Source organism: Myxocyprinus asiaticus, chromosome 12 (assembly GCF_019703515.2).
Source record: "Myxocyprinus asiaticus isolate MX2 ecotype Aquarium Trade chromosome 12, UBuf_Myxa_2, whole genome shotgun sequence".
Lineage (NCBI taxonomy): Eukaryota > Metazoa > Chordata > Actinopteri > Cypriniformes > Catostomidae > Myxocyprinus > Myxocyprinus asiaticus.
In genome coordinates this window covers 12,367,859-12,384,624 of record NC_059355.1, presented here as the reverse complement: position 1 = coordinate 12,384,624, position 16,766 = coordinate 12,367,859, and the positions used below count along the sequence as shown (strand labels likewise).

Below are 16,766 nucleotides of genomic sequence, written 5' to 3'. Positions count from 1 at the left end.
AAGAGCTAGGAAGTCTTTACATCTTTCTAAATACACTAGTGGATCAGTCTCATCTTGAACCCCTCCAAAAGACGGAAATACCATTTTAATAGGCAGCACATGGCCACAGGCCAAATTGGATGGAATGGCGGCATGTGCCAAAAAATCACTACTTTCACTACTATCAGAATGTGAAGGGTAATTTATGCCTACCTGAGAAGGGATAGCGTCAGGCTGTTCAGCTGCCTTACTGTCAAGGGGGTGGCTTTTTCGCACAAGGGAGTCAAGAGTAGTTTTTACGGTAAGTAGCTGCTGCTTCAGACTGCATACTTCTTCTTGCAACTCCTTACCACCTACACTATGTTCTTCTATGGCTGCTTTAAAAGAAAAAAGTAATGAGTTGTTAGCATCATCAAGCAGTTCCTTCAACTCACTATGTGACTGTTTTGAATTCCACTGGATGGCTTCAACTGTCCGATTAGCAAAGAATTGCATGCGCTCACTAATGACCTCTAAGAAACCAGTATTGGCCTTTTCAAATGCTGCCAATGTTTCTTTAGAAATATCAAAAGCACAAAGTTTAGTATTTTCCTCAAACCATTTCTTTTGCCAGGACGCAGTATCCACAAATACAATCTTAAGTGACTCAATTGCCTGAGCAAAAATAGTCAATTCATCTGCCTGCCTGCCTGAACTGATGAGAGGAACACCCAGGAATGGTTGTGCTGGACCTGTGTCATCATCTAACAACAACCGTTCAACATTCAGAGGGGTGGAGGGGCTATCATACAGTGGCCCCACACAACTCTCATCTACATGACCTGAACCAGCTGAGGACTGTCCCAGAGAGCCCTACCCAGTTTTCTAGTCTGTCTAGGATTGTATTGTGGTCGTTGGTGTCAAAGGCAGCACTGAGATCAAGTAATGCCAGCACTTATATTTTGCCTGAATCAGTATTTAAGCTAATATCTTTAAGTACCTTTTAGAGCGGCGTCTCTGTGCTGTGATGCGTATGGAAACCAGCCTGGAAATTGTCCAAGTAGCCATTCGTGCTTAAGAATTTGTTCAGCTGATTGAAAACCTATTCAATGATTCATGCCTATGAAAGGAAGATTTGAAATTGGTCTGTAGTTACCCAGATTGCTCTTTTTTTAGGAGGGGCTGAACAACTGCAGTTTTTAGGGACTTCGAAAACATGCCTGAAAGAAGTGACGCATTTACTATTTCTAAGAGATTGTTTTCTAGACAGTTAAGCAATTTATTTTTAAATGTGTGTCAAGATATTAGTTAAAGATTCACATTCGTATGTTTAACATAATAAATGGTACTTTTATTAAAAAAAAGTTTCCCAAAAAAAGGTAAGTTTTTGTAACATAAAAAAAAAAAAAAAGGAAACGTCGGTCAGTGCATTTACTAAAAGGCACTTTAATTAAAATAAAGTAAAAAATAAAAAATAAAAAAAAGTTACATTTTTGTAAGGTTTTTACAAAAACGTGTGTCGGTGTAATTACTGAAGTAGTTAAAAGATTCACATTCTTATGTTTAACATGTTGGAATAAATGGTACTTTAATAAAAAAATAAAATAAAATAAAATAAAGGTAGCAATAACATTGTTTTTGTATAGTATTTTTGTTTAATGTAAATTGGTGAGTTTCAGTGTTTACTCAGAAGTACTAATGGAACTGTTAAGGAACCAGAATTATTCAGTGGTATCAAAATTGTGGTATCAACATTTTTTCGATAACAATAGTGGTTTTTAATAATATACTATTTAATAATAGTACACTGTAACAAAAACAAGAAAAACTGCTGTTGACAGAGAGAAGACATGTAATTTTAAATTCTTAGCAGAAACCTTTTTGCCGAAGCAAGAAGGTGCAGATTGTTTATGTGACAATTTCTTAAACAGTAAACAAGGAGCTGAATGAGAAGCCGACAGTCTGTATCTGTGTTTTAGCTGCTGTATCCATTAAAATGCTTCTGAGCCTTTTGTGAATGTCTGGGATTTAACACAGCAGCTTCACAGCTCAGATGATGAGGATCAGAGATGTTCTGCCTGCAGAATCCTCATAGATCTGTACAGGGTGTAATCAGGGTTTTGATGCTTGATGTTGTGCAAATTTGTTTCTGCAACAGTTTGTGAAACTGACATGGGCTTTTGTGCTGCATGACAATGATATGATCCATTATTAGAACATGCAAAAGGGCCAGTGCTTTGAGAACTGTGTTTAGTTTGGGTTTCCCTGCTGTTTATTCCCATGATGCTTCGCTTAGGCTTAGTTTCAAAGAGCATGAATCTGGAGACTTATTTGAAGTTTGAGAACAAAGCCACTCAAAACAACTCATTCTCTGCCAAGAAACACATCAAATGTTGACAGTGGAAACTCTTTCAAAAGCACCCACGTAAGTGGCTAGGTGACAGGAGATACTTTTGGAAAGTCCTGCGGTGTGACATGCTATACTCCATGTCAAACTTTTTAAATAGCATTGAGCTAATTCTTTTATAATGATTGTGCGATATTTGTACTTTTAAAAATGTGTTTGTCACACCACAGGACCATTTATAAATAAAAAGTAGTGAAGATAAAAAGTGATCAAAAATGGCGAAGAACTTAAAAGAAATGGTGGCAACTTGCTGGACCCAAGATATATAATTATCCTTCTATTTTATAGCATTTTTGCTTCACGCTTTTTAAGTAAATTCAGCTTATGGTCATTTTATGTTAGCACAACTAGAAAACCTTATTCACACAAATGTATCAGTTCATTAAACTTTATTTACTTAAAAAGCTACAAAATGTCAAACAAGTAAGATTTAACAAACTAATAGCATGTTGTTTCAAATGAATATTTATAGTATTTCTATCTTATTTAATTGGCTCATAAAAAATAATGACTGAGGTCAGTCATTAAACTTGATTCCCTAAAGGAGTGCAGATAAAGCTGCACTTCAGCAATGCATATTCACATGCGCATGGAAAAATTACATGAATTGAACAGAATCCAACTTTACCAAAGGGAACACTAATCACCCTAATGGTGACTTTACACAAAACAACTAATTACAGTAAAACAACATCAGTAATACTAAAAAGAGCTCAAATCTCTATGAATTCTTATTAATAACTAATTAAATGCCCCATTAAAGGTGCAATATGTAACATTTTTCATGTAATATTTACCCTTTTTTTGCCAATGTGTGACCGGACTTCCTAGGTTGCCTATTAAAGCCTGTAGATTTTCATGCGAAGGGAGCGGGTCGCCTTTGCAAGGATGTGACGTTTTGCACGCTTCTGAGAGCCTTGCCTCAGTGCTTCTTTAGTGCGCTATTTAACAGTGTCAACAGACAGCCTGCAACACTAGATAACGTTATCTTAGAGATAGAATCCAGCAAACGGCCGGCTCCAAACACAACACCGACTCCTACACAAACTCAGAGTAAGCCAAAAAAAAACAAAAAAACATTTATGATGTGAAAACTAGAGTGAACATCGGCAGGACATTTGATTCCTGGAGGGACCTTCATTCGGTTTTGGGGATCAGAACTGACCCTGAATTGGCATTCTTCTTATTGGACAGGTAAACTTACATAACTGCAAAGCATGTGAAATATAGTGCCATAAGGATTGATCTGTGTAATTTTAGCTAACTTGATCATGCCTGCTAACGCTGACGAATTGCAAGCTACCTTGCTTCGTAACTTTCAAATAATTTCAACGATCTTCTCTTTATACTAAAAGTCAGGTATACTGATTCACAGTAACTGACATAATGTTAATCTGTAATTATTCAGCAAGGTAAACTACAATAACACATGAAATGAATTCTAGACAATGTTCAAGATAATGCAAAAAGCTCCATTCATTAGTGTAACATAACTTGGTTATACAGAAAATATATACATTCTATTATTATAAAACAATAGCGCATCGCTATATCAAAATGACAGTTATGATGGAATCACATCAATAATGAATTGTCAATATATTTATAATGTACAGTCTATTTTATAAACAGCTACTGTCATCATCCACAAAGTTTAGCTAACAGCTATTGATAAAGCTGGCTAGCTAGCTAACGCCGACATAGGCTGTCATATAAATGCAGTCAATGTATCATGCAAAAAAAGTGATTACTTCAAACTACAGTCTCGCATAGTCAGACCTATATCCACACTTTGTTTTGGCCCTGTTCCAGCACTGGAGAGTCAAATGTAATATACAGTCTCAAAGTTTGTAGTAAAACAATCATAACTGTGTAATTTTAATTATGCTACCTTATCTGTCATCATGATGCCGGTGAATCACGTTCAGTCTCTTTGTTTTGGTCATGCTTGCTCGCGTCCCTATGGAGTGTGTGCGCGAGATCACTAGCAACAGGCTGCAGTTCACTTAACAGCCACAGGTGTCATTAATAACAAGGGTTTCTGAATCTTACATATTGCACCTTTAAGTTCCTTTTGACCAAACAAACATGCTTAAAACATTCAAACGCAAGGGCTTATGGCTGTTCCCCATTACCTCAATTTTGTACTCAATCATTTGAGTTGGTAGTACTTAAAATCTTAATTTTATGGATTTTTAAGCCAAATCAGTTCAAGAAACACAATTATTCATTTACTTTATGTATCACTCTAAGGTCACCTTATAATAACCTTATAAAATTGCTTGACTACAATTCCTAATTCGTCTCGAAACAAATCTAGGAAAGTTTCCATCAGCATTACTAGTAGTGAGGATGAGGAGCACTCTAGAAACAATGAAGCCTCTTCCAGTACTTTTTTAGCACCCAGAAGGAAAACACACAGAGAGTGGAGCAAAAGAGAAAGAAGATGAGTAAGAGACCTACCCGGAGAGGGAGAAAGAAGCCTAGATCGCCCATATACACGGAGCAGGAACAGACTGAAACTGTGATCCATATCTCAGATGAACATCTTTCAGAGAACAGTATAAAAGTCTTATCCAAGGGGTTGTCATTTGCCCCGACATCTACTTCTAATGAATTCGATACAAAAATAGACCTTTTCCATTTCTATAGAAACTTGAATTTGAAAGTGTGGTATAAATCAAATCCTTGTCAAAGTCACAATACAAGTACAACTAAGTATGTTACTATGAGACCAGGCACTATCTTTAAGCCTAAATCCACTTTTTGTCCTTTGGTTCAAAATGCTACTTTGAATACTTTTGTAAAGAAGGTTAATTTTGATGTGGTGCAGCTTTTTAATGAGAAGAACAAGACATTTCATAACATTAATTTATCTAAAAAGGAAAATGAGGCCCTTACAAGTTTGATGAAAAATTATAGAATTGTCATAAAAAGAGCTGACAAAGGAGGTGCAATCGTAATTTGGGGTAAAAATATATACTGTACATAGATGAAACTAAAAGGCAATTGGAGAATACAGAATACTATCAATGGGTTACCTTTGATCCTACAGATATCCTTTAGTTGGAGTTGGAACATTCTCTGAAACAGGCTGTGGATAGTGGTTAGATTTCTGATAATTAACTTAAATTTGTATTCAATAATAAAAAATAAAAAGATACAATTAGCCTCATTTTATTTGCTCCCCAAAATATATATATATATATATTTTTTTTTTTAGAAAATCCTCCAGGTAGACCAGTGATTAGTGGTAATGGTAGCTTAACTGAACCCATTTCAAAGTATATTGACTATTTTATCAAGCCTTTTTTTACCTTCATTACCTGCATACATCAAAGACACTACAGATTTATTGAAAAAATTCAAGAATTGAATAACATTGGTATTTCTTCTAATCTAGTAATTATGGATGTAGAGTCTTTATACACTAACATTGAGCATGGATTGTTGGCTTTGGAATATTTTCTGAATACTAGACCTGAAACAGAGTTACCAACTTCAGGGTTCATACTGAATCTTACTAAATGAACCCTTAATAATAATAATATCTTTGTTTTCCAAGAAAAGCTTTTTAAACAAGTAAAAGGATGTGCTGTGGGCGCTTGTTACAGTCCTTCCTTCACTGGTTTATTCTTAGGTAAATGGGAACATGAATATGTATTGAATCCTAGAACAAATCACTTTCTAGATAACATCATCTGGTGGGGACATTACATTGACATTATCCTATTTTTCTTCGGGTTCAGAGGAAGATCTAGTATCATTTCACCAATATCTTAATAGTACCAACTCAAATGTTAAACTATCCCTAGAGTACAATAAGGAAAAGTTTAATTTTCTGGACTTTGAAATCAGTAAAGATAAAGATGGCTTTTTACATACATCAGTATTTAGGAAACCTACTGATAGAAATATGGTTCTTCATGCTAAGTGTTTCCATCCTCCTAAATTGATACAAAACATACCTTTTGGACAGTTTCAAAGACTGCGTAGGATTTATGACAAAGAGCAAGATTTTGAGGATAAATATAAGGACTTAGAAAAACGCATTTAAACAGAGCGTATAAGTTCGAAACTATCCAAAAAGCAAGAACATGTATGAAAAATATGACAAGGACTGATTTGTTTAAAAGGAAAACGAGATCCAAAACATCAAATAGTTTATTTTGTTACACAATATAGCACGATTGCTAAAAAGTCAAACGGATTATCTGCAAAAATTGGGGCATTATACAGAGTGATGATTTTTTAAGAGATACATTCCCAGACCTTCCAATGATAAGTTTTAAGAAAAGCACTACCTTAGGTGACAGATTAGTCATAGTTATCTACCACACACTCACAAAATCATTGCTTAGAGGTTGTTTTAAATGTCATCGTTGAGATCAATGTGATAATGTAGTACAAGGAAAAACTTTTCTAAATGGAAAAACGAATAAGATTTAAGATCCTCTGCCATTTTACCGTGTGCTTCGGGTAATTCCGCTTTTCTACTGTTTCAACTGCGTGTATTTTACCGCGCGCACCCGTTTTCTCTCTTTTTTCTTTTATTTTTCCCCCGCTTGTCTACATCTCGCATCTCCACTGCGTGGATTCGTTTTCTCCACTGTGTTTTACACAGATTATTACATCAATCTCAATCCACTGCTGATCAGGAATCACATCGATCTCAAACCCTCGCCGCTCAAAAACAACCATAACAACAACAACAACAATAAACAACTGCGGTAAGTCATGGCATCCTCTCATGTTATTTCTTCCTGGATTGCATGCCACATGTTTACTATAGCTTCTTCCATCAGCAGTGAGGGAGTCACATGTGATAAATGTAAGGAATTAGTCAGGCTGACGGAAAAGGTTGATGAGTTAGAGACACGCATCCGATCGCTAGTGGAGGTCAGTGAGAACGAGAAGCCAGTAGATACTGTTTCGGATAAGGGTAGAACAGCAAGCAACACACACTTTGGTTCCGGCTGTGGAGCCCCCGCAGCAGGGCATTTGGGTGACGTCTCAGCGGCATACTCGCTCAGAAAAGTGACACCATTCTCCCGTTCCTGTTAGGGTTTCCAATCGATTCTCACCACTCAGTGATGCACCCACTGAGAATCATTTTGAAAGAGCCTTAATAATTGGTGATTCTATTGTAAGGAACGTGGAAATAGAGATTCCAGCCATCATTGTTAAATGCATTTCCGGGGCTCTAACGTCTGACATCAGATCAAATTTACAAGTGCTGGCTAATGCTAAATGGAGATTTTCTAAAATTGTTATTCATGTCAGCACTAACGATGTCAGGCTTTGCCAGTTGGAGATCACTAAAGATAATGTTAAAGAGGTGTGTGAACTTGCGAAAACGATGTCAGACACTGTAATATAAAAAAATAAAAAAAATTATAATTGAAGATAAACATCATATAAAGATAGGGCTACTAAACATTAGATCTCTTTCAACCAAAGCACTAATTGTAAATGAAATTATTACAGATCATAGTTTGTATGTGCTCTGTTTGACTGAAACCTGGCTTAAACCAGATGAATATATTATTTTAAATGAATCTACTCCCCCAGGTTATTGTTATAAACATGAGCCTTGTCTGAAGGGTTGAGGAGGCGTTGCTACAATTTACAGTGAAGTTTTTGGTGTTACTCAGAGGACAGGATATAAGTTTAAGACTTTTGAACTAATAATGCTTAATGTGACACCATCAGATATAAATAAAAAATCTCTGTCGTCTTTTGCCCTTGCTACAGTACATAGATCACCCGGGCCATACTCAAATTTCCTTGGTGAATTTGCTCATTTTCTATCAGATCTTGTAGTTACTGTAGATGGAGCTTTAATTGTTGGTGACTTCAACATTCACATAGATAATGAAAATTACACATTGGGATTAGCATTTATTTATATTCTCAACTGTCTTGGAGTCAAACAAAATGTGACAGGACCAACTCATTGCCATAATCATACACTAGATTTAATTCTGTCATATGGAGTTGATGTTGATACTATAGAAATTCTGCTGCAGAGCGATGATATCCCAGATCATTACCTCGTCTCTTGTTTGCTGCGATCAGCTAATGTCACTCAATCTACACCACACTATCCTTCAGGTAGAACTATTCTTTCAACCACTAAAGATAGCTTCACTAATAATCTTCCAGAATTGTCTCAGAAAAGTCTAGAAGAACTTGATGTAATAACAGAAAATATAAATACAGTCTTCTCTAGCACTCTTGATACTGTCGCCCCCCTTTATAGTGTTGTCCCCAAAATTAGAGGTATTTCGTTGTGCATGGAAGGATAGTGTCTGTAACTACAGACATGCACTAAAAGCAGCCAGGTCAGTATATTATAGCAAACTCATAGAAAATAACCACAACAATCCTAGGTGTTTATTCAGTACTGTAGCTAAATTGGTTAGGAATGAAGCATCGACTGAACCAGATATTCTGTCGCAGCACAATAGTAATGACTTCATAATTTTCTTTACTGATACAATTAAAATAATCAGAAAAAAAATTGGAATTATGCAATCAACTGTCACAGCACCTCACAAAACAGTGTCTCATAATTTTCCTCACGAGCAGCTTCAGTCCTTCGCTGTCATAGGTCACGAAGAGCTAACAAAACTTAACAAAAAAATTAAAAGCCACAACATGTATGTTAGATCCAATACCAACTAAGCTCATAAAAGAGGCATTACCTGTAATCTCAGAACCTCTTCTTAATATTAACTCCTCGCTATCCTTAGGACATGTCCAAAGAAACTTTAAAATGGCAGTTATCAAACCGCTTATGAAGAAGCAACAGCTTGATCCTGGAGAACTGGCTAATTACAGACCGATTTCAAATCTACCATTTATGTCAAAAATACTAGAAAAGGTAGTGTTCTCCCAACTATATTCATTTCTACAGAGAAATGGTATTTATGAACAATTTCAGTCAGGATTTAGGCCCCATCGCAGTACAGAGACTGCACTTATCAGAGTTTCAAATGAATTGCTCATCATCTGACTGCGGCTGCATTTCTCTTCTAGTGTTTTTAGATCTTAGTGCTGCCTTCGACACAATAGATCACAACATTCTCTTGAATAGGCTGGAGAATTATGTTGGTATTAGTGGACTTGCATTAGCATGGTTTAGGTCCTATTTATCAGACCACTACCATTTTGTATGTGTAAACGAGGAATTGTCAAATCAAACAAAAGTTAAGTATGGAGTGCCACAGGGATCAGTTCTAGGGCCTCTGCTTTTGTCCTTATATATGCTTCCCCTGAGAGATATTATCAGGAATCATGGAATAAGTTTCCAATGTTATGCCGATGACACCCAACTTAATATTTCTTCTAAACGCAATGAAAATTCACAATTCTCCAAATTAGCAGGGTGAATCAATGAAATCAACATTTGGATGGCCAGAAATTTCCTTCTACTTAATTCCGCCTAAACAGAGGTACTAATTATTGGACCAAAAACCTCTAAAAATAAGCTGCTAAAATATAATTTTACTCTCTATGGATGTACTGTTATGTCGTCTTCTACAGCGAAGTACTTAGGTGTTATATTTGATGCCAATCTGTCCTTTGAAAATCAAATTTCCAATGCTTGTAGAACAGCATTCTTCCACCTCAGAAATATTGCTAAGTTATGACACGTGCTCTCTGTTGCTGATGCCGAAAAACTAATTCATGTGTTCATGACCTCAAGACTAGATTATTGTAATGCATTACTGGGAGGATGTCCAGCAAGTTCAAACTTCAATTGGTTCAAAATGCAGCTGCCGGAGTGCTGACTAGAACCAAGAAATATGATAATTTTAGCCCCATTTTATCGTCATAACATACAGGTGCATCTCAATAAATTAGAATGTCGTGGAAAAGTTCATTTATTTCAGTAATTCAACTCAAATTGTGAAACTCGTGTATTAAATAAATTCAATGCATACAGACTGAAGTAGTTTAACTCTTTGGTTCTTTTAATTGTGATGATTTTGGCTCACATTTAACAAAAACCCACCAATTCACTATCTCAAAAAATTAGAATATGGTGACATGCCAATCAGCTAATCAACTCAAAACACCTGCAAAGGTTTCCTGAACCTTCAAAATGGTCTCTCAGTTTGGTTCACTAGGCTACACAATCATGGGGAAGACTGATGATCTGACAGTTGTCCAGAAGACAATCATTGACACCCTTCACAAGGAGGGTAAGCCACAAACATTCATTGCCAAAGAAGCTGGCTGTTCACAGAGTGCTGTATCCAAGCATGTTAACAGAAAGTTGAGTGGAAGGAAAAAGTGTGGAAGAAAAAGATGCACAACCAACCGAGAGAACCGCAGCCTTATGAGGATTGTCAAGCAAAATCGATTCAAGAATTTGGGTGAACTTCACAAGGAATGGACTGAGGCTGGGGTCAAGGCATCAAGAGCCACCACACACAGACGTGTCAAGGAATTTGGCTACAGTTGTCGTATTCCTCTTGTTAAGCCACTCCTGAACCACAGACAACGTCAGAGGCGTCTTACCTGGGCTAAGGAGAAGAAGAACTGGACTGTTGCCCAGTGGTCCAAAGTCCTCTTTTCAGATGAGAGCAAGTTTTGTATTTCATTTGGAAACCAAGGTCCTAGAGTCTGGAGGAAGGGTGGAGAAGCTCATAGCCCAAGTTGCTTGAAGTCCAGTGTTAAGTTTCCACAGTCTGTGATGATTTGGGGTGAAATGTCATCTGCTGGTGTTGGTCCATTGTGTTTTTTGAAAACCAAAGTCACTGCACCCATTTACCAAGACATTTTGGAGCACTTCATGCTTCCTTCTGCTGACCAGCTTTTTAAAGATGCTGATTTCATTTTCCAGCAGGATTTGGCACCTGCCCACACTGCCAAAAGCACCAAAAGTTGGTTAAATGACCATGGTGTTGGTGTGCTTGACTGGCCAGCAAACTCACCAGACCTGAACCCCATAGAGACTCTATGGGGTATTGTCAAGAGGAAAATGAGAAACAAGAGACCAAAAAATGCAGATGAGCTGAAGGCCACTGTCAAAGAAACCTGGGCTTCCATACCACCTCAGCAGTGCCACAAACTGATCACCTCCATGCCACGCTGAATTGAGGCAGTAATTAAAGCAAAAGGAGCCCCTACCAAGTATTGAGTACATATACAGTAAATGAACATACTTTCCAGAAGGCCAACAATTCACTAAAAATGTTTTTTTTTATTGGTCTTATGATGTATTCTAATTTTTTGAGATAGTGAATTGGTGGGTTTTTGTTAAATGTGAGCCAAAATCATCACAATTAAAAGAACCAAAGACTTAAACTACTTCAGTCTGTGTGCATTGAATTTATTTAATACACGAGTTTCACAATTTGAGTTGAATTACTGAAATAAATGAACTTTTCCACGACATTCTAATTTATTGAGATGCACCTGTACATTACATTGGCTACATGTTAAATTTCGTTTTCAGGGTATATGCAGGTTCAAAGGATTGAATTTTAAGACTTTTTAAGGCCAAATAAAAGAGAAATTTATGATCACTTTCACAATAAATAAACAAATTAAATAATTAATTAGCAGGTAAATACAAAACCACTGAGGCTACTTGGATGTCTATGGACATGTTTATTTTTTATATTTTATTGTGCATTTATGTGTTTTCTTTTTAAAAATAATATAATACAACATTAAAACTCTAAATGAATTCATTATGAATGCATGTAGCCTAAAGTATGTAGCCTATATTGTGACCCTTCTCTTTAGTCACTTGTTTTCCAGCAAGACGTGACGCAATAGACCTTATTCACATTACCGCCATGTTTAATTTTTATTGGGAATGGAAACGAGGCTGTGAGGGATAAACTTACAGCCTCTTCAATAGCATGCACAGTATAAATCTGTAAAAAGCTTGAAGATCACATCTGATTTTCCACAACACATGTTGTCTGGAGTTTTTTGTTCTTTGTTCTTGAAAAGATATTTTTTTTTCAATGTTTTGTCTGTGGAAAGATCCAAAAACACTTTAAACTGCAGTACATCTCATCGAAGAGACTGTACATCTATCCCTCACAGCCTCGTTGTCATTCTCGTAAAAAAATAAAATATGGCACTGCTGTGAATAAGGTCTAGCATGTGCTGAATAATATTTATATTTTTTTTCTTGGCAGATACCTTTAACAAATACTTTAACATGTAGTTAATGGGCAGTTAATTTAAAAATGAAATTTCTGTCATCACTGCTCACCCTTGAGACTGTATGAATTTTTCTCTGCCATGGAACAAAAAAGGAGATGTTAAGCAAAACGTTTAGTCTCATTCACTGTCAGTGCATCTTTTATTCACTCAATGAAAGTGAATGGAGACTGGAACTCCCTAATAGCTCCTTTTGAAATCCACTGAAATAAGAAAATCATACAGGTTTGCAACAGCATGAAGGTAAGTGATGACAATTTTCATTTTTGTGTGAAATATCTTAAGTAAAAGTCAAAACTCGTCAGTTATCTTAAACATGGCTATTTAAAGTTGACAAGATGTATTGAAAATGTTAACAGATTAAATTATGAAAGAGAACTGTGCTGCATAATTAGTTATGATGTATACTGAAAACAGATTATATACTAAATATTAAATATAGATAATATATTTTCATATTATATATATTATTAATATTATAATGTTATACGGGTCAGGATATTATTGTTTTGTATATTATAAAAAATTTTAATTTTATTGGCTGATTCAGATGGCAGAGAAAATACCTGTATATGTCAGATGGAGCTCTAGAGAGATGGAGATGAGAGATGTAACAGGTGTAACTCTGCAGCTGAGTAGTTCTGTTAGCTTTACGGTTCTTGTCAAAGGTGACGGAAAATAAGGAAGCGCCACAATTTGAAAGGCATCAAAAGACCGCTCCAACCTCTTGTGCTTGCAGATTGCAACGTTGACAGCTTTGTCGATTATAAACAGGACATAAACATTATTGCACTTCCCTAAATGCTGGCTGCATGAGAGGGGGTTGGGGGGTTTGACTTGTGCAGATTCTGCAGTTTTAAGCATCTCCTCTATTCACGCCCCTAAATTTAAGCCCTCAGCGAACTAAATTTAAGACTTATTGTAATTTATTTAAGATATTTAAGGCTTTTTATGGCCATAAATGTAAAAAAAAAAGTAAATGTAAGACTTTTTAAGGACCCACAGTTTCCCTGGTATTAATTTTAAAATTCTGTTAACTACATATAAAGCTTTGAATGGTCTAGCTATTATGGCTTGTAAATAGTTCCTAGAATATCAAAATCCACAAAAGGAGGTAGATCCTTTTCCTATTTGGCGCTTTAACTATGGAATAGTCTCTGTATCACTGTTCGGGATGCAGACACACTCACTCAGTTTAAGTCTATATTAAAGACTACGCTAATATTATTCTATTTGTTTCCATGCCTCAGCCTCGGGATTCATATCCTGAGGTTATCAGACCCAGCCAGATCCAGCTCCGTTCCTGCTTGGTGTTGGACTCCACTGCTACGTGTCGCTGAGTGATGATGACAAACTACAGCCGGTGCTAGCCAGACATCACTTAATTCTTTTACGATGGACTTCAGAGGATGAACTGATGCCAACTTCAACTGTAAGACATTGGATACTTCATATGCCACTGCCTGAACCTTGGGCTTAGGATGGACCCCACCAAACCTCACCGAAATGACCTGCCGGTTTCTATTGATGGATTACACTCTTGAAATAGAATACACAGACTATCAATTAATTGCCAACAAAAGCCTTCATTAGCCAACTAACAAAGGACAATGCATCTATGTGAACTTCTGCAGTAAATCCAGGATGGACTTCAAAGACATAAGTCATTAATCTTGTAGTTCATAAAAAAATCTTTTTTTAAACACTGACCTTAACACTTAATATTGGCATTATATTCATGTTGTTTAGCCAGAGGGGAACTGGCCCCCACAGTGAGCCTGGTTTCTCCCAAGGTTATTTTTCTCCATTAACCAACATCTTATGGAGTTTTGTGTTCCTTGCCACAGTCGTCTTCAGCTTGCTCACAGGGGTTCTAAATACAAGTATTATTTATTTATTTAATTATTAAATCTGTATACACAATTAACAATCATATTTAATCAAACTACACAATGATCACTTTAAGACTTTATAGATATTACAGTTTCATTTTCTGTTTGTAACGGGGTTTAGGAAAGGAGGTGGTGGGAACTTGATCAACACTCAAGACTTTAAATATAACATAACATCAAACTGGAACATAATAACAGATGTCAACCACGAACACACACACAGCTCCGTAATGCCTGGTGATGGCACTGGACCTCGCCTCCTGGCGGACGGCAGCGAGCTCCCTGCCTCCCAGCAGATATCAGCAGCTGCTCCACCTCCCGGCGGATGGCGGCGAGCTCCCTCTCCCCCTGGTGGACAGTAGCGGCTCCTCCGCCCTCTAGGTACTGGCAGTGTCTTCTCCACTTCCTGGTAGACGGCAGCGAGCTACCCTGCCTCCTGGCGGACGGCAGCAGCTCCTTCGTCTCCTGGCAGACGGCAGTGGGCTCCTCTGCCTTCGGGCAAACCGCTCCAGTACCACCGTATCATACCTCCTTGGCGTTGCGATCCTCAGTCAGCAGTATGGGCTCTCTGACGGCACGTCTTCCTCCATTCCCAGGTTTCGGCACCAGTGTAACGGGGTTTGGGAAAGGAGGCGGCGGGAATCGGATCAACACTCAACAACACTTTAATTATAACATAACATCAAACTGGAACATAATAACAGACATTGACCACGAACACACACACACAGCTCCGTGTCTCTCACTCTCTGGCATCCCCAGCTTCTCCTCTTATCTCTCTCCCACTGATTGGGCTACTCGGCGCCAGGCGTGCACCCTCACGGCCCAGCCACGCCCTCCTCCTCGTCACACTGTTAATGCATGATTTTCTGTAAAGCTGCTTTGAAATGATGTGTGTTGTGAAAAGTGCTATACAAATAAAAATAACTTGACTGTCAAACACTTCATTAACTGTAAAACTACTCATGTTATCGACACATTGGAATGTCCACAATGTAAGCTTTTCTATATTGGTAGAACAGAAAGACGATTGCAAGACTGTCTGGCTGAGCATAAAAATGCCATTAGGAGGGGTAATGAAGAGTATCTTATGGCTAAACATTTTAAATTAATGCGCAACTGTAATCCATCTACTCTTAAAATACAAGGTATTGACCATAGTATTTCAATTAGGAAAGGTAAATAACAAAAACTTTTGGATATACAAGTTAAATGCTATGAAATATCCTGGATTGAATGAGGATTTGTATTTTAGTTCTTATTTATATTCTATATAGCATTCTGAGATGCTATTCTTCTCACCACAATTGTACAGGGCGGTTATCTGAGTTACCGTAGACTTTGTCAGTTCCAACCAGTCTAGCCATTCTCTGTTGACCTCTGTGGATGAGTTTTGCTTTTGGCACCATTCGGAGTAAACTCTAGAGACTGTTGATCAGCAGTTACAGAAATACTAAAACCAGCCCGTCTGGCAATAACAATCATCCATGCGATTATCTAATCAGCCAATCGTGTGGCAGCAGTGCAGTGCATAAAATCATGCAGATATGGGTCAGGAGCTTCAGTTAATGTTCACATCAACCATCAAGGGAAAAATGGGGAAAAAATGTGATCTTAGTGATTTGGACCGTGGCATGATTGTTGGTGCCAGATGGGCTGGTTTGAGTATTTCTGTAACTGCTGATCTTCTGGGATTTTCATGCACAACAGTCTCTAGAATTTATTCTGAATGGTGCCAAAAACAAAAAACATCCAGCAAGTGGCAGTTCTGTGGATGGAAATGCCTTGTTGATGAGAGAGGTCAAAAGAGAATGGCCAGACTGGTTCGAACTGACAAACTCTACGGTAACTCAGATAACCGCTCTGTACAATTGTGGTGAGAAGAATAGCATCTCAGAATATATATACTGTAGTGTATTTTTGTAAGTGTTTTTTGTGTATGTTTTATTTAGTGTATTATTTGTAATATTGTCTTTGAGAACAAAAACAAGTAACAATAGTGAATGTTTAACACTATAGTTAACAAGTTGATCATGTGACTTACTAAATTAGTGATATTAGTCTCACCTGTTTGAAGCTTGTTTGTTACTCTCCCTGAGGAAGTCTCATGCCGAAACGAGTAGGAGAGCTGTTTTAACTTCTGTATTGAGCCATGTGATAATGGTTATCCATATTTTTGTTTTTTAATTCATATTTTTTGTTGTACACATTAATGCAAATTAAGTAACGCTAAAATGTTATAAATGTGTATGTTTCTGGGTAGAACCGATTTATTTTTATATGTGATGTTACTGAGCCACAATTAGTTTTTTTTTTCT

The 16,766-nt window shown here is 37.1% G+C and overlaps 1 protein-coding gene across 3 annotated transcripts in view; it reads left to right on the top strand.

Moving 5' to 3' along the window:
• Positions 1-16,766, top strand: part of ptprfa (protein tyrosine phosphatase receptor type Fa) — a 516,187-nt gene that overhangs the window by 467,179 nt on the left and 32,242 nt on the right. The gene's annotated exons all lie outside the window — the stretch shown is intronic.